Consider the following 8,015-nt stretch of genomic DNA (forward strand, 5'->3'; position numbering starts at 1 on the left):
TACGAGTCTGATGGACGCCAGAGATCCTGTCATCAGCTCATTGACAAAAGGAAGCAGGCTGACGTGTTTATCACAGGATTTAGTGTTCAGATTGGTCTGTTTCCTGATCCTGTGCTGTAGCACTACAGAGTGACCTCGAGTGACCTTTAAAATCATCGGTGTGATTACTGCTTGTAGGACGACATCTAAAATTTATATTTTATCACCTCACAGCTCTGTTGAATTCTCAGATCAGAAGGTATTGATTAGTTTTCTATAACAGCGGCTCTGGCAGTAGTGCAGCTAGTTCTGATACGTTATCGTTTCCATAGTAACAGCTCGGCGACTCGTACAGTGGAAGCTCCACGTAAATGGATTTAGAAAACACGTGTAATCGTTGACGTTCTCTGTAAGGAGAAATGTGTTTGTGTGACGTTTATGGAAGGAGTCTCCAGTGTCAGCGCTGTGTAACGGTCAGAGGTGAAGCTGTAACTTTAAGTTTTCTGACATGTTCAGGACAGAGGAGTTTACGCTTCTCTGTACTTTGTCGGTAACGTGACAAGCTGCGTTTTTATTTTTCGTTCAGCAACATTAAATGTAACTATAAATGGTTAAGACTATGCCATTTTGTTCAATTTATCGTGGTATGAGAGGAATAAAACACTTGGGGAACGACTAACTCTTTCTAAACTCATTGATATCAATATTTCAGTCGATTATGTTCAGGTAATTGCATGCTTTCACCAACGGTGGATCTCTGAAGAACAATCATAGTTGAGGGCAGATGTTTGCATCCGTCTAAGCTTTTTGAAAAGAAAAGACATAGGAAATCTATCACTGTACCGTTTGCCCAAAATATATCAATATATTTCCAAAACACAAGAAGAAATCAACAGAGAAAGGACTTTAGAAGAACTATAAGCAAACATTCGACGGATTTGAAAATGGCAGCGTGATATCCGGTTCATTTGGGGGTCAGGAAGCTGTCTGGTGAACGTGAAAGAGGTTGTAGGTGGACATACAAGTTATTAGAGAACACTTATATCACTTTCACAAACTTTTCTGATTTTTTCCCCCTCACTATTAGAATCTTTGTGTTAATTAATAATAAAGAATCTAATGAAGATAACGAAGGAGCAAGACCTCTTCATTTAGTCCTGGGATGTACAAACTTTTGCACTCGTTCACAAATGTTTCTTTTAGCATTTCTGCATTTCACAAACGTAAAGCAAACTTAAAGCGTCCGAAAGTTATCTTACATCCATTAATGTGTAACTGAAAAGCAAAATGTGTGTGTGTGTGTGTGTGTGTGTGTGTGTGTGTGTGTGTGTGTGTGTGTGTGTGTGTGTGTGTGAGAGAGAGAGAGAGAGAGAGAGAGAAAAACAGAAGAAGAAAATAAAGAAACTTAAACTTCTGAACAGTGCTTTGGCCTGAAGTGTTTCTTAAACACTCACATTCGATTCGCTTCTGTTTATGTGAGTGTGTGAAAGCAGGCCGACTGACTCACTGTGGAGATTCCTAACCCTGTTCACTGACTACTTCAAAGCCTTGCTGATGCCCTCTGGCCTACAAACACACACACGTTACTGTTCAACTGCTGCTCAGACGTTTAGTCTACATTCTGAGTGCACAGCTTCTGTTCTGTTCTAAACCTGGAAGATGAAATGAATCAGTGTGTGCTGTAGAGTTCAATGTTAAACAGAGGTTACAATAATGAGCATTTAAAAATATCAACAAAAGACCCAATATGGTGGCTTTATCTTTATAACACCCATTTTACTTGGGTGCGTGACTGAAGAATAAAATAACTCTGTTCATGTGACCGATTATATAAAACCATCCGTATGATACATAAACAGTCTACAGTGTTATTAACAGCTCAGCTTTTACCGTGAAATTGAAGAGGTTTATTTTACATTTTATTCTCCCATATCCTGTAGATGTGTGGTAGTCACCAAACCTGTTCCTGGAGATCCAACCATAATGGTGGCCACATGACCTAATCATTGCCTTAAGAAGTTCTTGATCAAGTAAAACAGGTGTTAGATTTTGTTCGGAGATGAAACCTGCAGGAAGGAAGATCTCCAGGAGGAAGGTTGGTGACCTCTGATGTAGATGATGAGGTACAATATCATTGTCACCCATAAATATCAGGACTGTTTCGTCAAAGTGGAGTGAAATGTGGAATTCCCACCGCGTTTTGAGTACGGCAGAAAAGAGCAGGGAATCTTCCCCAGTATTTCCCTCACTTTCCCAATCTTGGCTCTTTCTGACATATCAGTTAGCTGCTGTGTTTATTTTTGGTGTGACCTTTAGTCCTCCCTTTTTGTGAGAAACGTTCCCTACACGGAGAACATGAGTATGATTCGTCTTTTTTCACAAAGCGCTGAAGAACAGGAGACGTCCCTTTTATTTTCATGGTGAAATCTTCTTCTTCTAAAGGAAAGAAACTATTTCTGTGAAAAAATTTTCAGATTTTTTAAAATCTAAAATTAGCAATAAAAATATTAAAACTCAACAGAAACGTCTTTATTTCGCCCTTTTTTTTTTTAATCCACGACATTATCTGAAACACCAACTTTGAAGAAGGATTTAAGCACCGCCCACTTCACAGTCACATCACCTCATACAGTATACCACTGAAAACCCGGTTTCCAGTACTGGAACAGCAAGGCCAGTTCTTTCAATTTCGCTGTACACTGAAGACATTTGGGTTTGGGATCAAAAGATGGATATGAGACGATGAATCTGAATTTCAGCTTTCATTTTCTGATATTTACATCTAGACGTGTTAAACATCTTAGAACATGGCATGTTTGGTGGCAGACCAACCAATTTTTAGGTGAGCAAAAGTATTGGAACAAGTAGTCTTAAAGTGAATTACAGTACACACATCTTTGTTAGAGTGGAAACCGTGTTGTATTTTTTTAAATCTTTCTCCTGAAAATATAAAATTCTATATTCAAGACTCAAAATTAATATCTAACTCATGGCATTCATGACAATAATGAATCACAAATTAAAAGATTAAATGACAAATAAAAGACTGATCAACTAACTGTTCTATAAAAGTCATTCTCTTGAGAGCATACTCAGTGAAATATTTTTATTTTAAATTTATCATCAAGAAACAATGTTTTTGATTTTATAATGGGTGCAAATGCATGCATATTTAATTAGAAGAAGCCTCATTTGCATAAAAACAAATGTACATTTATTTAAAAATTCAGAAATAAAAAGCTCCGATACAACAAAATACTTGTATGAACATTAGCAATCTACTGGCAAATATTAATTCTTATTCTTAAGATTATCTATTGTTTTAAAAAGTATTATTCACCCTAATGTCTTTCCTTTGATCATTTTATTGAAACTATATGAATATATCTGATTATCGCCTCATTTGTAGCACCTGCAAACGTCTGGTACGATAAGACTGTTAAAATATGTTATGGCATGCAAAACAGAAGGCACACACATGCGGCGTGCGCAGACATGCAGGACTGTTTCGGGTCAGCTTTACAAAACACTGCACCTCAGAAACTTTTGGTTTCGTATGTTCAAATGCAAGACTTCTGCTTATCTATGAGTCATGTAGCGAGCAACACCTTTGCCTGAGATCTTCATTTCCCTGAGAGATAAAAGGGGGTGGGTGTGTGTGTGTGTGTGTGTGTGTGAGAGAGAGAGAGAGAGAGAGAGAGAGAGAGAGAGAGAGAGAGAGAGAGAGAGAGAGAGAGAGAGAGCAGGGGGGGACTTTTAGAAGAAGAAAAAACACCTTTTTCAGAGTGAACTTTTTTCACCTTAAGACCTCAGAAGGTGTTGATTCGTTTTCTATAACAGCAGCTCTTACAGTAGCACAGCTGCAAATCACAGGTTCATATTAACGCACTCGTTCTAATACGTTATCGTTTCTATAGCAACAGCTCATTCACGAGGACGTATACGGCAGACGCAATATGTTTCATAAACATATTAAAAAACGTGTAATTGTTAAAGTTTTCTGTAAGGAGAAATGTGATTGTGTAACGTTTATGGAAGGAGTCTCCAGTGTCAGCACTGTGTAACAGTCAGAGGTAAAGCTGTAACTTTAAGTTTTCCGACATCTTCAGGGCGGAGGAGTTTACGCTTCTTTGCAGTTTCTCGGTAACACAACAATCTGCATTTTTTAAATCTCATTTACTTCAAGACAGAGAATATTAAATCTAACTATAAATTAATAAAAAGTATTACATGTTATTCATTAATTTAAAAAAATTTAATCGTTGGCAAATTGCTGTGGTATAAGAAGAATAAAACGGTTGGGGATGATTGTGCTGCTGAAAATAATCTGCTTTAGTGTCATAATTGAGTCCCGATTGAGTATGGAAGTTCATTCCTCCACTGAGGGACAGTCAGTGTGAAGGTTCTGAAAAGGGACCTTGAGCCACGCTGAGTAGGTACTACTAAGCATTGTTAACCAATCACAGATTGCGTGAGGGAACGTAAGCCTTCAGGAGAGTGTTGAAGTAGGAGGGTGCTGTTCCAGACAAGGTCTTGTAGGTGCGCATCAAGGCCTTGAATTTGATGCAGGTGGCTACAGGAAGCCAGTTGAGGGAGATTCAATTCAATTCAATTCAATTTTATTTGTATAGCGCTTTTTACAATAGACATTGTCTCAAAGCAGCTTTACAGAAATATCAACACGGTATACAGATATTAAAGGTGCGAATTTATCCCAACTGAGCAAGACACTGAGTGGCGACGGTGGCAAGGAAAAACTCCCTAAGATGTTTTAAGAGGAAGAAACCTTGAGAGGAACCCGACTCAGAAGGGAACCCATCCTCATCTGGGTAACAACAGTTAGTGTGAAAAAGTTCATTATGGATTTATATGAAGTCTGTATGGCGTTAGGAGCAGCCGTAGTCCCAGCAGTCTGGAATTAAAGAAGATTTGAGCTCCATCCAGATGAAGAGGGGTGTGACATGGGTTCTCTTGGGCTGGTTGAAGATGAGACGTGCTGCTGCATTCTGAAACATTTGAAGGGGCTTGATGGAGCTGGCCGGGAGGCCCGAGAGTAATGCATTGCAGTAGTACAGTTTTGAGATGACAAGAGCCTTTGATAGAAAAAAATGGATCTTGGTATGTACTTTATTGTTACCAACAATTGGAGTTTGCACCACTAATACATTCAGTTACTATCTACAACCCACAAGGCTATAAAAGAAAAAAATCACATGTTCACATCTCAGTGTGACCCAGTCATGGACGTCAATGGAATAAAAGCACAGCTCTTTTAGGTTTTTTTTCTGCTGACCAAGAAACACGCTGACCTTTATAACACTTCTTACAGTCCTGTATATCCACCACACGACTCGGTTTTTGATGACATTTGCACATGCTGCATTAAAAACATTATTAACACCTTCCTCCACTGGTGCAATGCGATGTGCTGTGCTTTGTGGCCATGCTGACATTCGTGGTATCGAGACGCCTCTTCAAAAAGCCAACGACCCTCTTTTTGGTTTTTTTGTGTATTTTTTCTATTAGCCCACCAGAGCGCCACAGCCAAGTATAGTCTGGTCTGTTCCAGATGTAGAGCAGGAAGCAAACTGAAAGACGCCCACGTCTGAGCTCTGTGAAGCGTGGTTTGTGTAAAGAGGGGATTTCTTTACCGCAGTGTGGTAGGTGTCGTTTTTAAAAAAAGCTCTGTGCCTGTGCTACTTGTGGCATTTACTTTTTTTTATTTTATGTCGAAGTCATGGACTTTGAAATGGTCACCACAGAGGGACTGGTTTGCTTTTGGACAAAAGCAAATGTATGTAAAAATACAGGATGCAACCTTAGATTAAAATTCATGCAAATAAATGCACGTTATATGTTCCCAGAATATCAGGAAGATATTGGTTTCTGAGAAACGGATGTAAATGTTTGCTGATAAATGTAATCAGTCAGGTTTGGTTTGTTCATCATACAAAAACATTATCACTAAAAAAAACTTGCATCTGCATGTTTGTTTGGGAACTTTTAATGTTTATATAGTGATATAGTTAAATATCCAAATATGTGCAACATTTTTCATAGATTTTTTTTGTATAAACATATTTCCCCCATTATAAACCACATCTTCAGGTCACTTTCTATGTGTATAATGTTAGATAATAACCCCAAGATAATGTTTAAGTGCCGTGTGGTCATGGTTTCCATTCACTGACTGTTTTTTCCATCAGAATCGAGCTGACGTTCTGAGAACCCAAGACAGATTGGAGATCAGCGCCACTAAAGTTCCTCCTTAGAAAACTGTACATTAGATAAGACTACAACACTTCCACATTATACCTCCACATATGGCCTGGAGGGAAAATGTTTAGTTTAGTTCAGTGTACAATATTCAGAATTAATTCAGTGTATTGCCATGTAGGATACCAAGATGAGTTTCATGAAATTTATATGTACATTACCACCAGCCACAGGCTTCTGGTTCAGACCTGTGAAGGACCATTTCCTATTCAGATTAGCTGCATAAGCTCATGCATGATGTACACCAAAACTTTGGACCACTTTAGACCTAGAAGTCAAATGACTATACAATCATTAGATACATTAGATAGCATTAGATACATATGGGCCATTTTTGGGACAAATTCTGAATGTCATGGAAAAATCTAGCACTCACAATGTTTTGGGGTTCATGAGTACAACAAGAGGTTTTCCCTTTTAGAGAGGGTCCCAAGTAAAACCACATTAGAAAGCTAGTGAGCCTTTATAGATTTAACTTAACTGCGTAAATATCAACAAATCATAATGTTGTACTCGCACAAGCAAGCCATTCATTGATGACAACTAGCATCTTTTATTTATTTTCAAATGCATTGCCATGTAGGCTACTAAGATTAGCTTCATAAAGTTTTAACATTACAACCAGCCAGGAGATAATCCAGGCTTCTGGTCTGAAGGCCAATTTCCTATTCAAATAAGCTGGATAAGGATCTAGTCGTGGGTGTTAACCGTATGTCGTTGGTGTAGGGTTTCTTAAAATAGACATACATGATTCTCCTAACTCTTATTCCCTTTGTCCCTGTCCTGATTTTTGGCTAAAAGATGAAAGCCCAAATATTACACTTCCCATTCATCTGGCTCACATAACACCATGGAACGAAATGTGAATTTGTCAGAACAGCCACAACTCCACCTTAGGCATGATGTAGACCAGAACATTGGGCCACTTTTAACCCAGAATTAAAATATTAAGCATTGGCTACTCTTGGGCCATTTTTGACAGACTTTGAATGCCATTAAAAAAAATAAATGTGGCCCACATACAATTTAATTTTAGAAAATGGTTAAATCGTGCAAATCAAGCATTTTGGGGGTTCTAGGGTACAATAGACTCAGGTAGCAAACTGACCTGACCCAATATCTAGTTTGTGTGGCTATGTTGGCCTTCCATATGCAACACTGTGGCAATTTTTGCAAAGGAGTACTTTTCATAAACAACCATGAAAACACTGGCCCAAAAACTTCTTTCTTTGATTATTGGGTTTCCCCTTCAGAGTGGGTGCCAAATAGAACAACATTAGGACGCTAAACACACTTGAGGACCTTTATAAAAAAAAAAAAGTGATGTGACCCTGTAGGTGGTGGTGGAAAGGCGGACGGTGGACAAAATCGAGAGGATCATAGACAGTAGAAAACACCCCCGCAATGCCACAGCTAGTAGACTTTGGCAGCTTCGCTGTAACAAGGAAAGGTACAAAAAATCATTCTTGCCCACTGCTATCCGACCCTACAATGAGACAACAACTAGGTTGGGGAGCTATAAGGACGTTGGAGACGATGGACATGCCTACTGAGTTTGCGTATCCAACTACTACACTGCATATTGCATATTGCACAACCATTTTTACATAGGGTCACTGCACATTCTTACAAACATACTGCCACTTTACTTATGACCGCTGTACATTTTTATGCACAGCTGTTCATCACATATGTCTAATGTACACTTTTAAGCCTGCAAACCTGCAATATACTCCATACAGTTAATCTGTACGGGAATA

Source organism: Ictalurus punctatus, chromosome 25, assembly GCF_001660625.3.
Source record: "Ictalurus punctatus breed USDA103 chromosome 25, Coco_2.0, whole genome shotgun sequence".
Classification (NCBI taxonomy): domain Eukaryota; kingdom Metazoa; phylum Chordata; class Actinopteri; order Siluriformes; family Ictaluridae; genus Ictalurus; species Ictalurus punctatus.